Source organism: Triturus cristatus, chromosome 9, assembly GCF_964204655.1.
Source record: "Triturus cristatus chromosome 9, aTriCri1.1, whole genome shotgun sequence".
Classification (NCBI taxonomy): Eukaryota; Metazoa; Chordata; class Amphibia; order Caudata; family Salamandridae; genus Triturus; species Triturus cristatus.
Genome location: NC_140592.1, coordinates 159,164,010 through 159,176,617, shown reverse-complemented (window position 1 = coordinate 159,176,617; position 12,608 = coordinate 159,164,010). Strand labels below are relative to the sequence as shown.

Genomic DNA, 12,608 nt, shown 5'->3' with positions numbered 1-12,608 from the left:
TGTAGTAGTTTTTTTTAAATGTGCAAATATTGTGAGATTTTTTTGTGTGAAAAGTAATGGGTTTAATGGTGTACGGAGTTGTAACCAACAAATTAATGATGTTGCATTTTGAACAAATGTGCTATATCATTTGGAAGAATTATCAATACTGTGAGGTAATTATGTCGCATTTTCATGTTAGAAACCACTTAATTAAAATGGATGCAGTATTTGGTGTACTGTTCATCTTGCTCCTGCTCATTTCCACTTCCTGATCAGTGTCTGCAAGTCATTTTCCAAGTAAATGACGTCAAAGATTCAAAGATGTACAATTGAGTTAGAAAGGTGGAAGATATCTGGGTTGGTACCAAAGATTTAAAATAAATTGCCATTTCTGATTTTCCGGTGCAATCCTAACCATGATGATACCATGCTGAATTTGCAGATTCTATTAAGAGCTTGTGTGAATTGTGTATAAATACTCTTGGGTTTTAGAACTATAGGGTAATTTTTTAAGTGCTGCATTAGCTGCTGTTGGGGTGACTTTTCATTCCTTCTTGCCGGAGACTAAGTTCATTTTGTCTTAAATATTTCTGATTGTAGGCGGCTGTCACTACTCTTTATGAGATGTTCCCTCTATTTTTTGCTTACATTTGACTAATTAGGGCTAATTTTTTTGACTCTGTATTTCTGTAGCTGAGCCGTCAGTGAAATTCATGCATGTATTTCTGTGTACCAATCTATTAATATTCCTGTAATGAATCAATTTTTTTTTTTTTTTTTTTAAAACCTTTATTCTTGAAAACATGGACACAGCTATTTAGCCGACATCCCGGAGGTTCGGCAGCTTTGAGAAAGCAAACAAGGAAACGTCCACAGTGCATAGAGGAGAATCAAAAAGGTTCTATTTTAAATAAATACGACTCACACAAAACCCCAGCAAGGCGAATAACACTGAAAACCACTGGTGATTGCCCCTCAGGGGAGAGCAGACCCCCGTCGTCTAACAGTCACAACTCTGTGTTAAGAGGAAAAAGGGGGGAAAAGCAGAGGCCCAAAAAGTCAATTATCAATCAGATACATATACAGATGCTGGAAAGAATGTTAAGGAGAGAGCTGTTCATCGGGGAGATCCAAATCAGGGGCAAGACATATGCCACCCCTATACTGGTTCCACCTCCCCCAAATGGCACGCCACTTCCGGGGGCGCCCTCTAGCACAATATACTGTCTTTTCCCTCAGCATGCTCCAGTCCAAGTTTTCTTTCCACGCAGTCAATGTGGGGGGAGCCGCTGAGCCCCAAAGGCGCGCGATGTCTCGCTTAGCCACCATATTACCCAGGGTCACCCACTGGGTCTGTCCCACATCGTGATCGGTAGGCCCCCAAACATTCAGGAGACAGCACCGTGCCTCCGGCTGCATAACAATGCCCGTCACCTCCCCCATCACCGTATGGACTCTCCTCCAGAATTCCCTGATAACGTCACATTCCCAAATGATATGCATAAAGGTACCCACCATCCCGCATCCCCTCCTACATAAACCCTCCTCCGAGAATCCCATACGAACCAGCCTAGGCCCCGTGACATAGGTTCTGTGGAGTATTTTGAGCTGCACCAGCCTCAGTCGTGATGGGATCGCGACCTCCTTAGGAGAGGAGACCGCAGACTGCCAATCCTCGTCATCCAGTTCGAGCCCGTCCCTAGTCCACTGGTCCCTCAGCCCCAACAGCAGGTCCGCCCGAACGTTTATCAATTTCTTAAATATGAGAGAAATCGTACTCTCCGGCATATGGCCGTCGAGGATCCGATCCTCCAATGGAGAGGACTCAGGCACCTTCTCTCCGTCTACGAGAACTGATCGCAGGGCATGACGCACTTGAATGTAGCGGAAGAACTCGGATTTCCCCAACTCATACTCCTCCTGCAGCTCTTCAAAGGACTTCACCCTCCCCTTACTCAGCAAATCTCCAACCCTGGAGATTCCAATCAAGTCCCATTTATCAAAACCTTTCGTATGCCAGAGCTTCCCCAATCTGTCAGATTCAAACAACGGGGTAGCTAGGGTGAGCCTATCCTTCCAGCCCAACGAGTCAGTCGCCAACCTCCACACGCGCACCGCCACCCCCGTGGGTCCCGTGAGGGACGAGTCCAGCGCCCGAGAGTACAGCGCTCTATGATAATTACCGCCGCGCAGCAACCATCGGTCCATGGCATAACCGGGGCTTAGAGCCGGACCATAGAAACCATGATTAATCGCGCTCAACTGGGTGGCCCAATAATAGCATCGAATGTCCGGAAGCGCAATACCCCCGTCGTACCACGGAAGCGTCAACTTAGCAATCGCGACGCGTGGCCTACCATCCCACAGCAATGATCGTTGGAGGCTTTCAACCTCCCGAAAGTAACTGGCCGGTACCCAATCAAAGGTATTCTGCAAAGCATGGAGGAACCGGGGGAGAGACATCATTTTAAACAAAGCGGCGCGCCCAACGAGGGAGAGCGGCAGCTTCCGCCAGCCCGCAACATCCCGCCGCAAGCGCGCCAATGGGGGGAGCAGGTTTCTCTCATACCGCAGGGTGGAGTCAGTGGAGATAAAGATCCCCAGGTACACAAAGCCCTGCTGGGCAATCTGGATCGAACACGTTCGCGGGACAGGTGGAACCTCGCCGCTCAGAACATACAAATACGATTTACTCCAATTGATGACGAGACCCGAGTTCCTACCAAAGGACGTCAGCACGTCACAAACCACTATAAGCGAGTTCTTGGGCGAGGCGAGATATAGCAGGATGTCATCGGCATAGAGCGAGATACGGTCCTCGTGCTCGGGCGACCACCTAAGTCCACGTATATCCGGATGCCAGCGTATCCACGCCGCCAGCGGCTCGAGGGCAAGGGCGAACAACAAAGGCGACAAGGGGCATCCCTGCCGAGCTCCCCTCCCAAGCTGGAACGGAGTCGACGCCCGCCCGTTTACTACAACACTCGCAAGGGGACCCTCATACAGCAACCTCACCCAGCTCAAAAAACCAGGGCCAAAACCGAACTTAGCAAGCACTGCCCACAGATATGCCCATTCCACCGTATCAAAAGCCATCGTGGCATCAAGAGATGCCACAATAGCTGGTTCTTGGATCGTGCCCGCCCTGGCAATCACTCCATGGAGGCGCCGAAGGTTCAACGCGGTGTTACGGTGCGGAATAAAGCCGGATTGATCCGGATGGATCAAGTCTCCGAGCACCCTGACCAGGCGGCCTGCCAGAATTTTAGCCAGAATTTTCGGCTCAGCATTAAGGAGTGATATTGGCCGATAGGAGGAACACTTATCTCGGGGTTTACCCTCCTTGTGTATTACAACAATCGTCGCCAGTCTCTGGTCCAACGGAAGGGCCCCTCCCCCCCGCGCCTCCACAAACATGGCGCGCAGGTGAGGGGCAACCCTATCCGGGAACAGCTTATACAAGTCAATCGGCAAACCATTAGGGCCTGAGGCCTTACCCGAGTTCAGTGCACGGATGGCACCCGCCACCTCATCGACCGTTATGTCTCCATCGAGGTCGTCCCTATCTACGTCAGACAGGCAGGGCTGATCAATGTCCCGCAGGAGGTCAAGCGAGTCCTCGGTCGGCCTATCCGAAACTGCGGCATAAACCATACTGAAATAATCCGAAAAACACTGTACTATCCCCTCAGGGTCAACAACTACCACTCCCCCCTCTCTCGTCAGTTCCGGCACTACTCTATTAACCCGTTCTTTTTTGTCCAGCCAAGCTAGGAGCTTCCCGGCCTTATCCCCAACATCATACAAGCGGCCCTGCTGTTCCCTACTGAGGGTCTTGGCGGCATTAGTCACCAGGTCCTTATATTCGGCTTGCTTCAGGATCAGCTCATGCAGTGAGGCCTCTGTAACCTCCTCCTCCAAGGCCACCTCTAAAGCCGCGATCTCCTCCTCAACCTGCATAACCTCGCCATCTCTCCGCCGCTTGGCCGCCACTACCAGGGAGAGGGCCTCTCCCCTCAGCACAGTCTTAAATGCTTCCCACAACGACACGGCCGAGTCAACAGACCCCTGGTTGTCCTTAAAAAAGTGATCAACTGTCTTCAACAGCGCACTGCGCATCTTGGGGTCCCGAAAGTACCAGGGGTTTATAGGAGCAACCCTGCCCCCTCCCTCGCGCCCGACATCCAGCCGAACCCACACTGGCGAATGATCCGATATGCCCCGCGCCATATGCCTGGCCTCAGATACCAACGAGGCATGCGCAGCCAGGGTAAGCAGGTAATCTATCCTAGAGAGGCTACCATGCGCCCCGGAGTGGAAGGTGTATTGGCTCTGTGTGGGGTGCCGGAGCCTCCAGCAGTCTACCAGGCCGAGTGTGTCTAGGAAGTCTGGAAGCCACTTCTGAGCCCCCCCGGTATCCCTTGGCGGGTACCTATCCAGCAGCCCAGAGCCGACAGCATTGAAATCGCCCCCCACCACTAACATACCCTCCGGGAGGTCCAACAAGGCCCTACCCAGATCTGTGAACGTGGTGGCCTGCAGGGCAGGAGGGACATAGACCGAAACCAAAACCAAAGTTCTGCCTTCCCACCTCCCCGCCACCGCCACAAACCTCCCCCTATCATCAACAATGGTGGAGTTCACCTCAAACGGTAGTGAAGCTCTAACTAGGATGCCCACACCCCTGGATCCAGAGGAGAATCCCGAGTGAGCTATGAATTTGTAACCTTTCCTATTAAGAGCATGGCAAGTATTACCTATAAGGTGTGTCTCCTGCAGTAGGACGACATCCGGCAAAGACCGTTTCAAGAACTGCAGGACTATCCCCCGCTTAATGCGATCCCCCAAACCATTAACATTCCAGCTAAGAACATTTAAACCCCTACCCCCCATCCCCACACCACAAGAGACCCACCCCACACCCGAAGAGCCACCATGATAAAATCCTGACAATGATTACTGCGCCTTGCAAAAACAAACCCCCCAACAACAAACCCAAAATCCCAACTATCCCCCCCACCCTGCACCCCTGCTGCAGCTTACAAAGCCCCCCCAACTTGCAGTGTGCCTGTCGCCCTACCAATACCCAAATCTACAAAAAGGACCCTGAGGAAGGAAAGAGCTCCCATCGTCCTCACGCAACCCTCCGTATTGTACTGCAATGGTTCAAGTCATCATCCGGAACCAAATCAAGTCAGTCCGGCTCCAAAGGCATCAACCCTGCTCACCCGGCCACTGTCCCCGTCTGTGGCGGCATCCTCACCAGTCCGTCGTCGGGGCAAAGCGTCCAGCCATTCACCGGCCATAGCAGGCGACTCAAAGAAGAAAGTTCGGTCTTCATACACCACCCGTAATCTGTCAGGGAAAAGCATGGCATACTTCAGGTCCCTCTCCCGAAGCCGTCTCTTCACCCCCAGGAAGCTTAGCCTTTGCTTTTGCACCAGCTGGGTGAAGTCAGGATAGAAACTCACCGACGCGTTCTGAAAAGGGACCGGGCCCGTCACCCGAGATGCTTGCAGGATAGCGTCCCGATCTCGGAAGTGAAAGAGCCTGGCGACAATCGGTCTCGGTGGAGCTCCCACCCTGGGCCTCCCGCCTGGCACTCTGTGGGCTCGCTCAACTGCGAAGAACTTCCCAAGGCCCTTAGGCTTCAGATGATTAAGCACCAAGTCCTCAACGAGAAGGTCCACAGAAACCTCGTCCGAGGATTCCGGGACCCCGATAATGCGTACGTTGTTGCGCCTGGCCCGGCTCTCGAAGTCCTCGAGCCGACGGGCGGAGAGGTCACTCTCGGCCCGCAGCTTACGAACCTCAGTTTGAAGTTCCGAGACATCGTCAGCGAGGCCCGTGGTCTTAAGATCAAGGGTTTTTACCCGTTCATTGGTTTTGCCCAAGTCCGCGCGGATCAGGTTAACGTCCACCAAGATGGTATCCACTTTATGCGCCAGGGCATCAAACTGTCTCCCAATCGAGGCCTGCATCCCTTCGAGTGCGCCCATGACGTCCTGCAACGAGAGCTCCGAGGACGGGGGTGAGGCAGTCTTCTGTCCGTCCAGGGACTGGCTCGATCCACCGGGCGACCCCTTCTGCTGGGCATACCGGTCCATGTTATTAGCTTGAGTATAAGCTCCCCGCCTGGTAGCCTTGGGTTTCAGACAATCCACCTCTGGTTTACCCGACATGTCTGGCTCCAAGCAGTCCGGTGCCAAAAGACGGCCCTCTCTCAGGTAGAGGGAGCAGGAGAAGTCAGTACTGCAGTAGCCCGCCTGGGTAGGGCGCAGAGCGTCCAGAGGATAAGAAAGCAGGCGAGAGCACTCCCAGGCCAAGGCAGACAAAGGGCGAGAAAGTGAAAGTGAAAGGACGGGATCTTCCGTCCGACAGTTCACACCTCGCCTGGCCGCTGTTGTTCAATTAGAGGTCGGGCATCCTGCCAACGCCAGCCCCTGGCATCCCTCGGAGACAGGCCTCAAACTTCCGCCGTGCACAACTCCGGTTCCCGGTGGGCGATCCGAGCTCGGGCGGCATCAATCGCCTCTATAACGAGTCATCTACAAGATGCCGTGCATATAATACAGGATTGAAGACAGGATAATCGACGGAGGGCGCGTGGGTCTCGGGAGCTCAAAGCTCACGCGGCCATCTTGGTCCGGCGCTAGGCTCCTCCCAATGAATCAATTTTTAACCTATTTTTGATTAGAACTCAGTTATTATTGCTTCCGTATTTTATCTGTTGCACTCTGCTATATGATATTCTTCTTCAATGAGGATTGTTGTCTCTAACCTCAAGATCATTTGGAGAGTTTGGAGCCAAATTGATCAGTTAAAAATTGAGTTGCTCACACTCTAGGGATTCAGGTGAGTATTGGGGCCTGCTCCCACAAAGGCATTACTGAAGAGCCAAGACCTAAGCTTCTTGCAGAAATCAAGAACAGAGGAGGAGCTCTGATGTCATGTGAGAGGTCATTCCACGCTTTAGGAGTGATGTGTGAGAAGGCACAAGCTCCTGGCCTGCTTTTGTGTATGCGTGGGATGGGTGCCAATGAGAGTTCGGCTGAGCTGAGGTGTCTAGAGGGTTGGTGTACATCTATGCGGCTGTTCAGGTCAGCTGGGCCTGTGTTTGTACTGCTTCGTATTTGTGGGTGAGAAGCTATAAATAGGCATGCTTGTCCATCGGGAGCCAGTGGAGTTCCCTCAGGTTTGGAGTGATGTGAGACTGGTGTGGAAGTTTGAGATCAAGTCTGGCTGCTGCAGTCTGGACCTTCTGTAGTCTTTTGGTGAGTTATTTAGTGATTCCTGTATAGAGGGCATTCCCATAGTCCAGTCTGCTAGTGATGAAGGCTTGCGTGACAGTCTTCCTGATGTCATTTGGCAGCTACTTGTAGACTTTTCTCAGCATCCTCAGGGTGTGGAAGAAGGACATGGCAATGCTGTTGATCCGGACAGACATTTCTAACCTGCTTTCGATGATGATTCAGAGGGGTCTTGCGTGTGGACTGGGGATGGAAGTAGGTCTGAGGTCTATAGGACACAAGGCAGAGTCCCATGGTGAGGCATACTTTTTGAAGATCACTGCTTCAGTGTTGTTCGTGTTCAGCTTGAGGCAGTTTGGCTTCTGCCAGGTGGTCACTTTGGCTATCTAGAAGATTACATTTTGATTTTGCTGAATGTTTTGTCCGAGAGGATAGTATCAGTAGTGTGTGATTGGCATAGTCAAGTATGTCGATGTTGTGTGCTCAGATGACCTCTGCCAGCAAAAGTCATGGAGTTGTTGAAGAGGGTCAGGTTGAGGAAGGAGCCCTGTGGAACCCCACTAGTGAGTTCCAGGTCTTCTGAGGAAAAAGGCAGCATGTTGATAGTTTGTGTTCTTCTGGTGATAAATGTTCAGGTACATTGTAGGGCTGGTTGTTTGATGCCAGTCTTGTGTAATTGTTTGATCAAGGCGTGGTGAGGGACTGTGTTGAAGTGCAAAGAAAGGTAGAGTAGGATAAGAGCTGTGGTTTCTCCTCTGTCAGGAGGCATCCAGATGTTGTCTATTGCTGCAATGAGGGCTGTCTCTGTAATGTGGTGTGGTCTGAATCCTGATTGCGTGGAATTGGGGAGCTGGTGGTTGCCGAGGTGTTAGGCAAGACATCTATTGATGGCTCTTTCTATGACCTTGGATGCATATGGTAAGGGGGAGTTCGGTCGTTAGTTTGTGAACTTGGAGAGTGTAGTGCTTCAATGAGACATGGAGCACTACAGAGAGTCAATTAGATTTTTTTTCAGCAGGGCATTGATGGCTGTGTGTTTCCAAGCTTGTGGGAGGTCCCTGTGCCAATTGAGGTATTGAGGATGAGGGTGAGAGCTTTACAGATTGGAGTGGACACTTTGTTATAGCCATAATGTCAACAGCAATAGTCAGCCCCTCGTTCACATGATATATGTGATCATTTCATAGTAATTATCAATAAATCCACTTGAGTATAGACACAGAGTGACAAGCCAACTGTTTTGAGACAGTTAACCTGCTTTTGTTTATGGACGGTACAAGCAGAAGTAATATGTACGCACAGCTTGCTGTAACCTATGCTGTCAAGATTATGGGCATGAATGCATCTGTTTATGTTGACACACCATCTATTACTTGAAATGTTTTACATTTGAAGAGATTAATTAGAGTGTAATATTTCACAATTATGTGCTAGTTTTCTTTTTTTAGTAGTAATAACGTGGCAAATTAATTTAAGATAAATTAATTTATGACAGGCAATGGCATTTTTATAGGGGATTAATCTAACTTTCCACTGGATGTTACTAGTGGGCATACTAATAAAATTGAAACCACATAATACTTAATAAAATATTGTGGATAACAGAGAAGACAGGAAAAAATAAACTATTGTAGTTTACGTTTTTTGCGTCGATTAAAGCCTTTAGTTTCTCATCGATATTGCCTTTGACAATTGTTTCTAGCTGACTGTACCTTTTAAAACTAGATAATATATCACAGCAGAAGCATAAATCTGTTCATCCTGCAGTGCATCAATAGGAATTGGAATAATTAATTATATGTTCATTTTCCAAAAGCATGCAGTAATCAAGTGACATGCTAGGGTACAGATTGTAATTTGACATGCTTATCTTCTATGGTGCTCACTACAACTAATTTTTGAACTGCGAGTTAATACTGCATTTAACAATTACTGAGACTGCCAGGTATGACTGCACTCAGAATTACTCATTTAGTGGGATACTGTAAATCACATGTTCAGTATTGGCTGACCCTTACAAGATTAACACTGAGAAATGGTGAAAAACTATGAGTCTTTTTGCACTAATTCCTGCATGCTTTTGTTCCTCCTTCTGCAGCTTTTTCAACAGGATAAACTCCATTTGATTGCATGCACTTGGCAAAAAGTGTCCTGAAAAACAAATTATACCACAGGATTTCCCACAAAGCAAACACAAGGAGATGATGGACGGAGTGCGGAAACTTTCTAGACACTCACCCCCAGTCACAGATCCATCATCATCCTTTAGCTCACTTTGCCACCCCGGTTCAGACCCAGCCATATGCAAATCAGTCTTGACCCTGTGCCTCATGGGAACAGTCCAGACCGAACTGCCAAGCCAGGTCTTCCCTGGACTGGAAACAAGCATCGTGGGACTGGTCTCGGGGCAACACCCCTCATCAGCCAGGATAGCTTGAATCCAGTGGCAAAGTGAGCATGGGACCCACGTCTGGGCATACCCTGCCAACTTAGGGTGAACAAAGCAAACACAAGGAGATGATGGACGGAGTGCTGAAACATTTCAGACACTCACCCCTAGTCACAGATTTGGTTTGAATCCATCATCATTCTTTAGCTCACTTCGCCACCCCAGTTCAGGATTTCCCACAACACTTGTAATCCCAATTGTAAAACCATTTCAGAATCCAACACCATTTATCGGCCAAATCGGGCTTTACATAAAACTAGTTAAGGGCACCTTTGCGTGCTCTAGGGGTGGGCAGAACTTGCGGAGTTTCACTCTGTGAAATTCCACCGAATTACATGAAAACTCTGTGAGATTCCGCACAGTTTCACGAACGGACGAAAATCTGCCTGTCTCGCTAATTTTGACCGGAACTCCACATAACATGCGTGAAGCGGAGAGGACAAAACTCTGCGATCTCACCAGCGGAGCGGAATTTATTGCCCACCCCAACTATGCTAATTTCTTGCTTTAGGCTCCATTTTTAGGTCTCGCCTAGCGTTGCAGTGCATGCGATGCTCGCTTTGCGAGGTATGCAGTATATACTATAGCGTGGAAGCTCCGTGTAAGCTCCGTCCACTATCTGCCCATCTTTTGTTTTGGCTTAGGTCCTAAATGCAGCCTTTCCATTGGTTTTAGGTTTGTTAGACCCTCCTCCTGACGGCCATGTCGTCATTTGTGTCGTTCCATGGCTATTGGCCCCTTTACTGTAAACACTATTTTGTTCCTGTGCCTCCACCGTCCTCTCCCGCAGTCCATGACTTCTCGGGACACCACCACCTCCTCCACCACACTCCCGTTCGTGCCTTTTTGCCCACTCGTACTCCCTTTTAAAATGCAATATGACTCGCGTAAATGCGAGTTCTATTGTATTGCTAATGCTTGTTTTGAAAGTGGTGCGCAGTGATGCCTTACATCGTACGCATGCGCACCAAAAGTCAGCCAGCAGTTGCCTGGTTATGGGCAGGGATAAATCGGGAAACAGGACAGCAAACAGAAGCCAGGCGTGGCTGCGCCTGGTTATAGGTAGGGCACACTGTCGCAAGAAGGCTTGACCGGCGGGGACTCTGCTTCAAGTCCAGCTGCCGGAGGCGTGGTACAGGCCAAGAACCTTCATGGGCACCGTGAAACCACCCCCGTAACCAGTAGACGCCGAGAAGGAAGGTGGGGAAGGCGGCCCAGGTTGTCTACTAAAGAGCACCAAACCTCGCCCCCACAAACCCTCTGAGGTTTGTGTTGTCGTGGCTACCTGTGAGACCAGCTGTCCCGGGGCACAGGGAGATTAAGTGGTTTGCGCAAAATCACAGGCTATTGAGCCTACGCCGAGACTTGTTATTTTAGGGAGTTTAACAGGTAAGGTTGATGGTTTCGTTGATCTTCTCAGAAGACTGTGATGGATGTGTTCCACGTGGGCGGGCATGGTTTAGTTTTGTGGTAGTTGTTTAAAACTTTGCTTTTGTGGTGAACACCCCTCGAGATTTTTTACTAAACAACTAGATTAAGAACCATTTGACTTATAGATTGTTCTTCATGCTTGGTTAAGTGGCTTTATTTTGATACTTTTATACCGTGCGCGTTTCATCGAATCTTGCGACTCCCTTTAAGTGCGCATTCAGAGCATATTGTGCTTTGTAATGGCCAACACAAGGGGAAAGAGCATTTTTCACTAAAACCTGGAGATGGTGATTCGCACACCTCTCTGGATCCTGTCGTGAGGTACATTATTTCATGTTAAGTGCTATTAAGGGCTCAGTTTTATGCCTATGATGTTCTTGAGTAGTTATCCCTTGCCGACATTACTTTTTTAGACTTTTAATGCAAATAGAATTTGCGTTGAATATCGAAAGTAAACTGACGCAAACAGGCTTATTGTGTAAAATAGATGTATCGAATATTAATCGTGGCAGAGCGCTAATTGATGGTGAGCGTTATCATGGTCACTGTGACAGTTCAGCCTTCTGCAAACGTAGAGAAAAGTAATAGTGTGCACTGATCAATCCGTGATATCTTTTCTGTAGGGTCGGGGTCCTTCTGCTGTGGACTTACTTTAAGAAGGTATGTATTTCTAGCTTTTAACAGCCGTTTGTTTTAATTTGGGGCATTACATAATTTTCACATCGAGTAGCGTCATTATACCTTAGTGTCCAACTGGCAACTTTAAAACCAGTAAAATCCTCGTTCTGAGTACTTATACTTGGTACAAATAAAAAACAGATTTTCTTTTAAGTAGATGTGCATGATTGTAACAAGTTGTGTAGTAAATGTGTGCACGGTCTCTGCTGTTTGATCATTGCTGTAGGTGGACTTGGATTGCAGAGTGTAGCTTTATTTAATGGCTCCCTATTAAGAGTAGGGATTCTCTGTGCTCCTTTTGTTATATTTAGTCTTGCTAACTTCTTAACAACTCTCTAGCTTTGCCCATTCAAAGCGCGTCATGCTTTGTAGTGGCCATCTCAGGGGGATAGAGAATCTCTCGCTAAAATTTAGAAGGAAGCTCCAACCTTCACTCCAGATCTTGTTGTTTCATTACAAGAACGGAGGCTACATTATGCATGTTCTTTTAATGCAGTCTCTAAGCAGCCGCATACATAACAATAAAAAGGTTCCATAAAAGAACATTGAAAATGCATAAAGGGCATGAGCCAACATGAATCTGCTTCTTTAAAATGCGGCTCTGAGCAGATAAGTGGTCTTCATTTATGTTTCTTTTACGTCTTTGATTAATCTTGCTTTCATATTTATGAATGATTTGGGCTAATTTCCCTATCCTTCCTACTTTCTGCCTCCTCACCGATTTCCAATTTATGGAAATCCCCCTCCTTTCTTTCCTCTATGGCTATTCTTTGCCATATTGTGTATTTATTTTCTTCATGAATTTTTCTTTTCAGCAC

General features: G+C 48.5%; 1 pseudogene; it reads left to right on the top strand.

The window, feature by feature from the left end:
- Positions 1–11,321: 11,321 nt before the first annotated feature.
- Positions 11,322–11,441, top strand: LOC146797568 (small nucleolar RNA SNORA26; annotated as a pseudogene).
- Positions 11,442–12,608: the final 1,167 nt, after the last annotated feature.